Raw genomic sequence first — 15225 nt, 5'->3', positions numbered from 1 at the left:
TATATATATATGTTATTCTTACAATAACCTGTATTTATAAGGTTAATAAACAGAAACAGAAATAAGATGAAGCAGGAAAAATATAAAATACAAGAATTAATCCGAGTCCACAGAAGCTACTTTGTGTCCTTAAGAAATTTAATCCCCTCACTGTACCCAAGGTTATTGATTAATTTCTCCCAAGATAAAACGGATTAAGCCTGTTAAAGAAATAGCGGTACGTCAAACTTTTTTAACTTCAACGAACTTAAGAACAGCAACAAGTCACACAGACTCAGTCGATCGACACTTTGATTTTATTTGAGAGAAAAATAAATGCAGAGAAGGAAAAAATTTCCAGTGTTTTAAAAACTCAAAAATTGACTTCCTTTTATAGCCATTTTCAGCAAGGAACATGTCTGTCCAGTGAAATCTGTTCAGACCCATTTTATCCAGAAAGTTGTGTCTTTCGACTTTTTGAAAAGTAACGACTTTTCGGAAAGAGTAACAACTTTTCAGAATGTTACCGTTACCTGCAAATTTATAAGAGATAATTTTAACAGGATTTATTTGATTTAACAAAAACTGATTAAATAAATTTTGTCCAAAAAATTTATCAATCAATCATTTGCCAAATCCAAAACCGAGGCCGAGGCCGAGGCCGAGCGAGCGACGACGACGACGGCGCGAGGGGGCATCTTCTTCTTAGCTCTTTAAGAAGTAATGGAAGTGTTTCCTTCTATAAGGACAACAATTTCCCTTTCTTTTGCCGATATGGGAGAAATGACTTTTCATTTGCACTTTGCAAATGACTTTTCATTTTCCCTCCAAAGTAGTTCCCTCACTTTTCATATTCTCTCTTTCCTTTTCCCATTCACACTTGCTAAATCCCAACAATCCCCCACATGAATAGGGAACGCTATTGTTAAAACATATGCATGAAAAAACTTGTGTGTCTTGTAGGTAAAGGTTAATCGTATCTGGATAAGTAGGTTTCCCTTTAAACTTTCCATAGTGAACATATATTTGGATATACTCGGTCAATCGGTAGATTTGATATCTTTGAACCGTCGAGCTTTGGTGTATACTTAGACAACATATGTCGCACAATCAACCCTTGAACTGTTCTTAGTTCTCATTGTTTTGTTCGTTTCAGCCATTAACACATCTTGGATAGTAAGTGCTTAAAGAACTGGCCTTACCGGATTCTCCTTGAAGCGGCTTACACTTCACACTTACATAGGTGATTTCTAAATGTGTTATCCCATAGATACACCATTTGATATTCCCTGTATCAAACTTAGAAACCATTAAAAAGTCCTTATGTCTTTATCCTGGTTACTAAACATTGTCTCATCATGAGAATGGACCATAAAATAATAATTTTTTTTTCTTTTCCTTTGACAATGTTGAACCGTCATCAATAACTTTGTTTTATCTCCTTGAACCTAGATCGTGGGATCTCCAGTCTTCTAGGTAGAGTTACCGCCACGATGACTTGTTCTCGGCCATAGTCCCATTCCCGTCGATGATTTCTCAACTCCCTCTCTATTTAGGCCTTTTGTAAGTGGATCCGACACATTATCTTTTGACTTCACATAGTCAATTGTGATAATTCCACTAGAGAGTAGTTGTCTCACAGAGTTAGGTCTTCGTCTTATGTGACGAGACTTGCCGTTATACATAATGCTTCCAGCCCTTCCTATTGCAGCTTGACTATCACAATGTATGCATAGGGGCCATTGGTTTGGGCCAAAATGGAATATCTTCTAAGGAATTCCGGAGCCAATCTTCTTCACCTGCCTTGTCTAAAGCAATGAATTCAGACTCCATTGTAAAGCGAGCTATACATGTTTGTTTGGATGATTTCCAAGATATTGCTCCTCCACCAATAGTAAAAACGTATCCACTTGTGGATTTTGTTTCAGTTGACCCAGTAATCCAATTTGCATCACTATATCCTTCAAGAACGGCTGGATATTTATTGTAATGTAAAGCATAGTTTTGAGTGTCATCTAAGTATCNTTGTTTCAGTTGACCCAGTAATCCAATTTGCATCACTATATCCTTCAAGAACGGCTGGATATTCGTTGTAATGTAAAGCATAGTTTTGAGTATCATCTAAGTATCCCAAAACTATCTTCATTGCCAACCAATGATTATGATTAGGATTATTTGTGTATCGACTCAGTTTACTGATACGCAAGCTATGTCTGGTCGTGTACAATTCATGACATACATTAAGCTTCCCAATACGCTAGCATAGTCCAATTGAGACTGACTTTCACCTTTATTCTTTGCAAGATGAAGATTTACATCAATTGGAGTCTTTGCCCTTTTAAAATTCAAAAATTTGAATTTTTCAAGTATCTTTTGAATATAATGAGTTTGAGACAATGTTAGACCGTTAGGAGTTTTAAGAATTTTAATTTCTAATATCACATCAACAACTCCTAAATGTTTCATATCAAACTTACTAGCAAGCATGCGCTTTGTAGCTTTTATATTAGCAATGTATTTGCTCATTATAAGCATATCATCTACATATAGGCATAAAATAACTTTCTGATTTGGAGTATCTTTAATGTAAACACATTTATCACATTCATTGATCTTAAAACCATTTGTCAACATGATNTTAAATCCATTTGACAACATGGTTTGATCAAACTTTGCATGTCATTGTTTTGGTGCTTGTTTTCACCCATAAAGTGACTTAATAAGTTTGCACACTTTCTTATCTTTACCAGGAACTACAAAACCCTCAGGCTGTTCTATGTAGATTTCCTCTTGAAGCTCTCCATTTAAGAAGGCTGTTTTCACATCCATTTGATGAATTTCAAGACCGTATACTGCAGCTAGTGCAATTAACATCCGAATTGATGTAATCCTAGTCACTGGCGAGTATGTGTCAAAATAATCAAGACCTTCTTTTTGTCTAAAACCTTTGACAACAAGTCTTGCTTTATATTTGTCAATAGTTCCATCGTCTTTCATCTTCCTTTTAAAGATCCATTTTGAACCCAAGGGTTTGTTCCCTGGAGGAAGATCAACCAACTCCCAAGTATGATTGCTTAAGATTGATTCAATTTCACTATTAACAGCCTCCTTCCAAGAGGTTGAGTCGCTAGACAACATTGTTTCCTTGAATATTTGAGGCTCACTTTCAATAAGAACTGTTACAAAATCTGATCCAAATGAAGTAGATGTCTTTTGACGTTTACTGCGTCTTGGACTTTCTTCATTTTGTTCATTCTCTTTTGGTTCTTCTCTGGGTTGTTTAGATCCCCCACTAGATGACTCAAGTCTAGTTTTATACGGATAGATATGTTCAAAAAATTCAGCACTATCTGATTCCATTACCGTATTATCATGAATATCCGGATGTTCGGACTTATGAACCAAAAATCGACATGCCTTACTGTTTGTGGCATATCCAATGAATACACAATCCACAGTCTTAGGTCCTATTTTTACCCTCTTAGGTATAGGAACTTGGACTTTGGCTAGACACCCCCACACTTTGAAATATTTTAAGTTGGGTTTTCTACCTTTCCATTTCTCATATGGAATTACATTTGTCTTTGAGTAAGACACTCTGTTAAGTATTTGATTTGCTGTAAGGATAGCTTCCCCCCACAAGTTGTGTGGTAAACCTGAACTTATAAGTAATGCACTCATCATTTCTTTTAAAGTTCGATTTTTCCTTTCTGCAATTCCATTAGACTGAGGAGTGTAGGGAGCAGTAGTTTGATGGATTATTCCATTTTCTAAACATATTTCTGCATATGGAGATTCATATTCTCCACCTCTATCACTTCTGATCATTTGATCTTTTTATCTAACTGATTTTCAACTTCAGTTTTATATTGCCTAAATGCATCTATTGCTTCATCCTTACTATTTAGCAAATAGACATAACAATATCTAGTGCAATCATCAATAAAAGTTATGAAATACTTTTCCCCCCCCCGTGATGGTGTTGACTTCATGTCACAAATATCAGTGTGAATCAATTCTAAAGGATTTGAATTCCTTTCAACAGATTTCTAAGGATGCTTAGCATACTTAGATTCAACGCAAATTTGACATTTTGATTTATTGCACTCAAATTTTGGCAAAATATTTAACTTAATCAGTTTTCGCAAGGTTTTGTTATTGAAGGAATATTGATTGTATTAAAATGTTAAGGGAATACATGGGAGATATATATAGGAGATATAGGAAGGAGTACTAATCCTAATAGGACTAGGATTAAGGAGTACTAATCCTAATAGGACTAGGATTAGTACACAGTAAATACTAATATTATTTTATACTATTTATTTAATACTATCTGTTATTATCCCCCCTCAAGCTGAGCTGAGCGGAAGCGAACGGAAGCTTGGAACTGAGGTAATCGTGCTGTCGGCTCGGGAGAGGCTTGGTGAGAATATCAGCCGGTTGTTCTTCAGTGGGTACATACTGCACAGTCATGGTGCCGGCCTGAACTTCATCGCGAACAAAGAGACAATCGGTATCAACATGCTTCATTCTGGTGTGTAGGACGGAATTCTTGGCCACACAGATGGTTGATTTGTTGTCACAATAGAGAGCAGGAACAGTGTGAGTGGCGCGGAGTTNCATTACGCCTTCAACATCAAGTTTCTCAGCATGGATTATCACATCCCACGATAACTCAGATTTCAAAAACATTTTGAAGAACCTGTCACAAATCAAAACCTTCATCAAGGGTACGTATTACAAAGAAACCATGCATGCCGTCACAGCAATTCTAGTATGAAAGGTCAAGAAAATGTTTTGAATTTTATATGCCACAACCAATACAAGAAATGAAGTGTGCATCTACTGAAATTTATCCATCTCTAATACCCACAAACACTGTTTAGAGTATTTACACCAATTTGAAACACCGCTAAACCAACCATTGGCGTGAACTAGAGTTTCCCACTGACAAAAGAAAGCAATCAAATTGCTTTTAGAAGGCAACTGCAATCAAATTATATTTAGAATGTTAAGTATATAAAACTTAATACACATATCCATCCTTCTCACATTTAAAAATCATGTCAACTTCAAATTTACCAAATGCCCCATATTTCAATCAGTCTCAAGAATATAAAAAAAAACATAGCCATCCATTTCACAGAGGCAATCACAGTTATATAAGAGTGAATTTAGAAAATCATGAGGAAAAAGGGGGGAAATGGAGGAAGAAACAATGCATGATCGGAAAGTGACAAGTAAAGGAAACAATTTGAAAAATTCTTAACATATAATTGAAAAAACCAAAACAGCGCAAGCAAAGAGAACCGGCGAAGGCGGCACAGTAGACGGACTAACCTTTGGTGAACAACCCGGCGATAGGCGACGGCGGCAAGGAGAAGGTGAGGTATGGGAACTGTAGAAATTGGATTCAACTCACTTGTGATGGTGACTTAGGGCATCTGCAACCCTAGCATATGCTTTACTTTCCAATTCCAAATATAGAGTAGCCAACTCAATTCTCTATTTTACGGGTGCTCACTGTTTTAGTCCATGAAGTTATGTTATTTTTAGTTTAGTCCCTTTTTTAATCATTGGATTTCAAGATTTAAACAAATCTATTTTTGATCGTATATTTTCATATATATCTTTTTAATATTTTGAATTTTTAATTATCGTAACTTAAAGTATCTTTTTTACATAGTTTACAAATATATAAATTTTCTTTTAAAAAAGTTGAAGAATTCATGAACAAATTCACGATAAAATTTAAACTATTTGACACTTGAAAAACGAAATGTGTGAAATAATTGGGACATATAGGGAGTAAAATTTTGTACTCTTTCATTTTCACCCCTATGGAATGAGAAATCAAATTTTATATATAATTTTCATGTCTTTTCTTATTTGGAAATTAGCCTATAAAATTTTGAATATATCATTCCTAGTTTAGGTCTCGAGACTAATTGATCTATAAAAAGTCTTATAAAATATGTTATGTACAAGAGATTGGAAGCTATAGAGGCCTGATCATGGCATTCTCGTTCCCTCGGTAGTGTACAGGTAGCAACATAGTCTAGTTCATGGCAGTTCAGTTTAGTGTAAAATGGTGTGAACGACATGGGTACAACAATTTTATTTTGAAACTTGATCTATGAATATAGTCAATATGCTCGCCAACAATATAATTGCAAATATGAAGCTGAAACAAGTCATTAACTGCACCAACATCATCAAAAGAACGAGTGTAAATGCAAATTAAGTAAACATTGTTTCAGAAAAGAAATCCAAGTTGACAGACTGTTCAAGTGTGACCTTATTCAAATGAACAAGATTGGAGAGTCAGTTCCTTCTAGCTAGATATCGTGTGTTAGGGGTGAAATTGAGTTGTACCTATTTAAGCTTTTTTAAAAGCACTGTTTAGGATTAGTAATTATAAGGTATCTTAAATACATTATTTATTCAATTTTATGGTTATTATATCATGCTTCAACTTTAAGTCAGGGCTGGAGCCTGAAATTTTACAAAGAGTACAAAATCTACTTCAGTGTTCACGTTTAAAAGTAACTCGTCTCATCAAAACGTGAAGAAGGAAAAAGACTTAACTCTACATCAAGCGACCTTCAAACTCGCAATCACCTTAAGCAAACTTTCCTTGTGACTCAAAAACCAATAAGCTACAACTTTTGTGTTTTAAGGGTGCGTCTAAAATATGTTACTTAACCATTTGTCGTATCAACTTACTTATATATGGTACAATTATTAGGCGAATGATGTCTGCTTGGACATCCTGGATATAGTTAGCGCCGCCACTGCTTCTAGCTCAACTTGCTACATGCATGTATAATTTTTACATATAGAAAAATCTCAAGATATGATCGATGCATGTTTGCCTCTAAACTAAGCCATGCAAAATAGAGAAAAGAATTTTAAAAAATGCCTCTAAATCAAATTTTAAATTGCCAAATTGATTTAAAGAAAGACCTAACACTACGAAACAAACCCCAATTACAAACAAAAAAAATCATTGGTAAGCTGATTAAATTAATTGAAAAATTGAGTTACCAATCAAATGTCAATTAATATTAATTCGTTGTTAAAATGCTCGTCGGTAAATATTACCCACCGATTTTAATTAGTTGGTAAATTTACCAACCAAAAATCAGTTGGTAAACACCCAACTATATGTGTATGTGGTAAATATAACTGAAGACAATAACTTTACAAAAACATAAACAATAGAGTTAAAAACATGTACTAAAAACAACAATTAGGGATAATATACAAGTACCCCATCAACCTATGCCCGAAATCTCAAAGACACACTTAAACTATACTAAGGTCCTATTACCCCGTGAATTTATTTTATTAATAATTTTCTACCCCTTTTCAGCCTGCGTGACACTATCTTGTGGGCCAAATTCTGGTTGACTTTTTTTAAAAGCTAGTGTCACGTAGACAAAAAAGGATAGAAAATTACTTATAAAATAAGTTGAGAGGGGTAATAGGACCTTAGTATAGTAAAGTGTGTCTGTGGAATTTCGGGCATAGGTTTTTCCCCAACAATTAATATCATAAGCATAAATTAATGAGTGTAAAGAAATATATCAAGATATGTAAAATAGAATGAAATAGATACGAAAAAATCGAGTTCACTGAATGCACAATGTCCCCTTAAGAAAACTATTTCCCTCTTTCTGGATGGAACGATTTTATTCACCAACTTATTGAATAAATTGTGCTTGACTTGATGAATTTTATGTGCCATAGTAAGGAATGACCAATTTTAGATGTCTCGCCAGATTTTTTTTTTTTTTTGCTTAAGAACATAAGGTGTTTTATTTAATTAATTAAGAAGATTTAACCATACAAAACAGGGGAATTGAAACTAGATGATCCAATTTCCATAACATCTCCTTTATGGGCAATCTTTACGAGCAAACGAGATGCATACAAAATATATAGGGCTGGTTGCATATCGTTTGGGGACATTAGTTCATACGAGCCATCAAAGTTTAGTTTTAAGATGCCTTCAGGAGGTTTGTGCCAGTACTCTGGTGACTGATTTGATGGAGATTTATTTACTTAGCATGGCGGAGGGGTAGCCTAAGTGATAATATTCATTCGACAGAAAAATTAATATTATGGTGGATGCTAGGTAGTCTACTAATATTATATTTTTTGTAAACTTTTAGTATTCTTATTATTTCATACATTCCAAAGAATGATTGGAGTTAGAATAGATGTGGTCACAGTGGAGTGTGTTTAATATTAAGATCTTTTTACAGGTGAATTTGGTCTTTGTATTACAGTGGAGTGTGCTTACCGCTCCCTTTTATGTTGATTGAAATGATATTTTTATCTTTTTCATCAACTAAGGCTCCATTCCTCATTTTTACTTTAGTAGTGATGCTACTATTAATTGAGAGGAAAACTTTTTCATCTCCAGTCATGTATTTTCTACAACCACTATCAATATATCATTCATTGCTTTTTGCTAAAAGATCACATTGAGAAGCAAAGAAAAGATTTTCTTCTATTTCTTCCTCCTATTCTTCACAAAAATTTGTTTGCTCCTATTGCTTGTGCCAACAATCATTCTCTATGTGGCCAAACTTTTACAAAATTTACATTGCGTCGTCTTGCCTTTGTGCTAGCATTTTTCTGCATTGTGATTGGTCCTTTTGCAAATTTTACAAAAAAAAAAAAAAACAAGTATTTTTGTCACCTTTTTCTTCAACCTTCTTAAGAGAATCATCATGATCCTGCTTCTTTTATGGATTGTAATTCTTCTATTGTTGATTTTTTGAGATATTTTTAGAATTCTTATTTGTTCTGGATTAGAAAGTTGTCTCTTAATTAGGATTGATCTTCATGAAAAAATCTTCGCTTCTCGTGTGCACAAAATGATCCGACTAGCTCTTTGATAGAAAGCTTAGAAAGATTTTTCGTCTCCTCAGTGATAGCAACAATGTACTTATACTTTTTTTTGACACTAATTAGAATCTTTTCCACAACTTGCTGATCAGAAATTGTATCACCATAACTTCTCATTTCATTAACAATATTCATGACTCTTATTAAGGTTTATCACCTTAACAAGTAAATGCTGTTAGGACCGGAAATAAGCAGGTGTAAACGCGGATGCTAGCAAAGCAAATCTCAAAAGACCACGAGTAAGAAGACAACGAGAAATATACCAAAAGACACAAAGATTTAACGTGGTTCGGTCAATCGACCTACGTCCACAAAGGAGATGAGCAATCCACTATAAATATGAGAGTACAAAATACAGAGGGAAACAACCTCAACCAAATTCACTCAGAATACATGGGAGGTTCACACAAGTGATAACGTATCAGCTTGTGACCCACAATTTCTCCCCCTAACCAAAACTCTCAAAGCCCTTAAGACTACATTGTGAATGCTAATTAAGTTAGAAGGACAATGCCTCTATTTATAGATATCTAAACCTTTTCCTACAAGAAAAGGATTAGTCAATCCAAAACCTTTTCCTAAAAGGAAAACCTATTTATGGTAAGAAAATTAGGGCAAATAAAACCCAACAAATAGTTGTTGTGACGAAAAGATGAAACTGAAAATCTAACAATAAAGAACACCAAGTTTAACGTGGAAAAACCCTTCAAACCGAAGGTAAACACCACGGGATCGACAAGATCCGAATTGCTTCACTATAACAATAAGAGGGTTACAAATATTCTTCTAATGGCTACACAACAAGTTCCAAAAGAGAACAAACAATAGCTACACCAACAAAAGATAAATAGAAAGAAACACCACCCAAACCCAGCTTCTGTTCGGGACCTAAAACAGGATCTTTCTGACCTCCGAATCCGATCTCCACCGTTCAAATCAGCCACCAAGATGTTAGGAACACTCAGTCCAAATTTCAGCCCGATCCAACGGTTAGTTAATCGGGAAACACGATATGAACGTTGCTGGTCGGAGAAAAGACTGCAGCAAAAGAATCCTTTTCTTTCTCTCTTTTTCTCTTGTTGAAAGCTCTCTCAAAAACCTCTCTTATGTTTTAATGTCTTTCAAAGACAATACCAATGAGCAATTAATTATTCTCTCAAAACCATCCTCTATTTATAGAGTTGTGCTTTTCCTTATAAAGCCAAAACCAACTACAAATAGGATTACTATTCCAATCCTTTTCCTAATAGAATTGGAAACCAATTAAGGAGAATAATTCCAATCCTTTTCCAAGTAGGATTAGGCCATGGGCCTTTGGCTGGAACATGGGCAATAGCCCAACAAACTCCCCCTCCAGCCAAGGGGCCAAATGGACTTCAAGTAGAGGATCTCTTGACAGGCTTCCTGCCTGCCACACTTCTACAAAACTCATGATTGTCTACGATGAGTTCTTTCCACTTATCTCTATGAGTATCTAACATGGCTTCATCATAACCTTCAGGTTCTCCCATATTAGTCAATAGAATATACTCATCATGAGAATAACGTGTTGAGCTTCGCTTCTCTCTAGTAGATCTTCTACAAGAGGTTTCTGGAGCATCTGAAGCGGTCATCCCAACATGAGTTGGTTGATTATCAACCACAACATCATCAGTAGGAACAAATACATGTTCTACACTCTCATCATTGTCTTGATCATTACCTTGGGTTCTCTCATGTGCAAAAGATGTATCAATAGTAGGAATTGGATCAACATCAACTAAGCTCTCATCAGTATGAGAATCTAGTTTCTCAGTCTTGTCAATATCTTCAATAGTTTGATCTTCAAAGAACACAACATCACGACTTCTAATGAGTTTCTTATCAATTGGATCATAAAATCGATATCCAAACTCATCTTGACCATAACCAATGAAGATACATTGCTTAGTTTTAACATCCAATTTTGACCTCTCATCTTTTGGAACATGCACACAAGCTTTACACCCAAACACTTTCAAGTGATCATAAGAAACATCCTTATCAAACCAAACTCTGTTTGGAACGTCACCATCCAAAGCAACAACAGGAGACAAATTGATAACATAAGCAACAGTGTTAAGTGCTTCAGCCCAAAAAGAATTTGGAAGTTTAGCCTCTGAAAGCACACATCTAACTCTCTCAACTAAAGTTCTGTTCATCCTCTCTGCCAAACCATTTAATTGAGGAGTCTTTGGAGGAGTCTTCTGATGACGTATTCCTTGCGATTTGCAGTAGTTATCAAAGGGACCAATATACTCACCACCATTATCAGTGCGAATACATTTTAATTTCTTTCCCGTTTGTCTCTCAGATAAGGCTTGAAACTGTTTAAACACATCAAGCACTTGATCTTTGGATTTCAAAGGATATACCCAAATCTTGCGAGAATGATCATCAATGAAAGTAGCAAAGTAAAGTGCACCACCTTTTGACTTCACTTTGAAAGGACCACACAAATCTGAGTGTACTAGCTCCAATAGCTCAGACTTTCTTGAAGGAGGATGACTGTGAAAAGAAACTCTTTTCTGTTTCCCTTCTAAGCAATGAACACATCTTTTCACCTTTGCTTGTTTCATACCAGCAAGCAAATTCTTCTTAGCCAAACATGTGATCCCCCTCTCGCTCATATGATTAAGCCTCTTGTGCCACAATTCTGATAAAGTCTCGCTCTCCACCAAATTTATAGAGTCACCAAGAATCGATCCTTGTGTCACATATAAATTTGAATGTTTTCTTCCTCGAGCTAAAATCAGTGAGCCTTTGGTGAGCTTCCATTGACCATTGCACAAGTCATTATGATAGCCATCATCATCTAGTTGTCCTACAGAGATCAAATTTATTGGAATGTCTGGAGCATGCTTGACATTCTGAAGGACCAACGTTGAACCAGTATTGGTTTTCAAACAAACAGTGCCAACACCAAACACCTTAACCTCACCAGTATTACCCATCTTTAACACCTCAGAGTTAACAGAAGTATAAGATGAAAAGAAGTCTTTTCTTGGTGTGACATGTGATGTAGCTCCAGAATCTACTATCCAACTTGTGTCTTGAGATACAAAATTGATGACGTCTTTATCACAAGCGAAGAGAAGGTCATCATGGACAACAGCAACAACATTATTTTCGTTGTTTTCTTCCTTCTTCCCTTCTTTAAGATCTTGCTTCAATTGTTTACAAAATCTTTTAATATGTCCTTTCTTTCCACAATGATAACATATAATATTTGGATTCTTGAATTTTGACTTGCTTCTGCTTTTACCTCTACTCCTCGGATCTCTTGTCTTATGTCTCCCCCGATCTTCTGTATATAGAACATCTGAATGTGAAGATATGTCTTGAGATTTTCTTCTAACCTCTTCATTCAACACACCACTCTTTGCATATTCCATAGTCACCTTTCCACCAGTGGCAGAATTTGTTAAAGAAACACGAAGAGTTTCCCAAGAATCCGGTAGAGTATTAAGAAGCCAAAGTCCTTGTATTTCATCATCAAAATTCACACCCATTCCTGATAGCTGATCAAGAATACCCTGAAAATCATTTATATGATCAAGAATAGGACTACCCTCCTTGTATTTAAAGGTCATCAATTGCTTTAACAAGAATAACTTGTTATTGCCAGTTTTTGAAGCGTAAAGCGTCTCCAACTTTTCCCACAATGTTCTAGCATGTGTCTCATTCACAATATGGTTGCGAACATTATCTTCAACCCATTGTCTTATATATCCACATACTTGTTGGTGCTCAAATTCCCAATTTTCATCGGTCACATTCTCGGGTTTATGAGCAGAGAAAATCGGAAGATGCATCTTCTTCACGAACAATAGATCTTTCATCTTGCTTTTCCATATGTTGTAGTTTCTTCCGTTTAGACATACCATCTTGCTCATATTCCCCTCCATATAGATAACCTTAGCTCTGATACCAGTTGTTGTGACGAAAAGATGAAACTGAAAATCTAACAATAAAGAACACCAAGTTTAACGTGGAAAAACCCTTCAAACCGAAGGTAAACACCACGGGATCGACAAGATCCGAATTGCTTCACTATAACAATAAGAGGGTTACAAATATTCTTCTAATGGCTACACAACAAGTGCCAAAAGAGAACAAACAATAGCTACACCAACAAAAGATAAATAGAAAGAAACACCACCCAAACCCAGCTTCTGTTCGGGACCTAAAACAGGATCTTTCTGACCTCCGAATCCGATCTCCACCGTTCAAATCAGCCACCAAGATGTTAGGAACACTCAGTCCAAATTTCAGCCCGATCCAACGGTTAGTTAATCGGGAAACACGATCTGAACGTTGCTGGTCGGAGAAAAGACTGCAGCAAAAGAATCCTTTTCTTTCTCTCTTTTTCTCTTGTTGAAAGCTCTCTCAAAAACCTCTCTTATGTTTTAATGTCTTTCAAAGACAATACCAATGAGCAATTAATTATTCTCTCAAAACCATCCTCTATTTATAGAGTTGTGCTTTTCCTTATAAAGCCAAAACCAACTACAAATAGGATTACTATTCCAATCCTTTTCCTAATAGAATTGGAAACCAATTAAGGAGAATAATTCCAATCCTTTTCCAAGTAGGATTAGGCCATGGGCCTTTGGCTGGAACATGGGCAATAGCCCAACAAATGCAAGAGCGAAGAGCATCACCACTTGAACCGAAGACACTAAAGAGAGGGTCAGCAACAACAACAAAAAAGACACATTTAATTTTACTAAACACAGATATAGCTACAGAATTTAGCTTTACATGTCTGAAATGAGCCAATGATGGTGAATATATAACCGAAATCCAAACAACATTTTGTGAGATGTGTCCGAGGCAAGCACTTTCCAAGCTCCCAACTGCTTGGAATTCCTTCTCCGCCTCCACATACTTGCTCCAACCACAATGAAACGCACCACAATGTCCTTCTCAATTCTTGACATCTTCTCATTCATGAAGATAGGATTTTCTCCAGGCACATACTCATAATCCTCCATCTTCTTGTGTGAGAAGTATACCTTGTCGATGGGACCACATCTAAAAAAGACACAGTGCTTCTTGATCTCGTAAACAACCCCTTCCAAGATGTCTCCACGGAATATCTTGAAGGTAATACAATTGAATTCCACATGATGCATATATACATTTTGATACTTTAAGTCTCAAAGGAAATTTTTTGATAGGTGGAAACTCCACCCCTATAACGTATACATAGTTTACTTCATTTATTTGTGCAAGACATTTTTGTGTCACTACTACAGAAGTAACTTTTAGTGGCATTAAATATTAATATTTATAAAGTGTGCTAAAATCTTTACCGACATTAATTAAGTGTCATTAGAACCAATATTGCTAAAGGCTTTAGTGACATAAATAATGATTGTTAATTGCCGTTAAAAATACATATTTAGCGGCAATTAAAAATTAATTATCACTAAATATAATTTTTTGTGTAGTGTGTATTAGTCATACAACATCAATACTCTCATTTCATGTTACCTTTATAGCATTTTCATTCATTCACAAAGGTCACCGGAGCAAAGGCTTACATCTCCGGATTTGTGCTACCATATAACGATAGAACACATCGAAGCTTAATCCGCTTTACTTTTTTGCCTGTTTCGGAAATCTTTTTGATAATAGTTTTAGGGATAATGCACAAGCACCCCTCAACATATGCCTGAAATCTCAGAGACACATTTATACTATACTAAGGTCCTATTACCCCATTGAACTTATTTTATCGTGAATTTATTCATGAATTCTTCAACTTTTTTAAAATAAAATTTATATATTTGTAAACTATGTAAAAAGGGTACTTTAAGTTATGATAATTAAATATTAAAAATATTTAAAAAATTTATATGAAAATATACGATCAAAAATAGATTTGTTTAAATCTTGAAATCCAATGATTAAAAAAGGGACTAAACTAAAAATAACATAACTTCATGGACTAAAACCGTGAGCACCCGTAAAATAGAGAATTGAGTTGGCTACTCTATATTTGGAATTGGAAAGTAAAGCATATGCTAGGGTTGCAGATGCCCTAAGTCACCATCACATGTGAGTTGAATCCAATTTCTACAGTTCCCATACCTCACATTCTCCTTGCCGCCGTCGCCTATCGCCGGGTTGTTCACCAAAGGTTAGTCCGTCTACTGTGCCGCCTTCGCCGGTCCTCTTTGCTTGCGCTAGCTGTTTAGGTTTTTTCAGTTATATGTTAAGAATTTTTCAAATTGTTTCCTTTACTTGTCACTTTCCGGTCATGCATTGTTGCTTCCTCCATTCCCCCCCCCCCCCCCC

This window comes from Solanum pennellii, chromosome 6 (assembly GCF_001406875.1).
Source record: "Solanum pennellii chromosome 6, SPENNV200".
Taxonomy (NCBI): Eukaryota; Viridiplantae; Streptophyta; class Magnoliopsida; order Solanales; family Solanaceae; genus Solanum; species Solanum pennellii.
The sequence above is the reverse complement of the archived record's forward strand: the minus strand, read 5'-3'. Positions refer to the sequence as shown.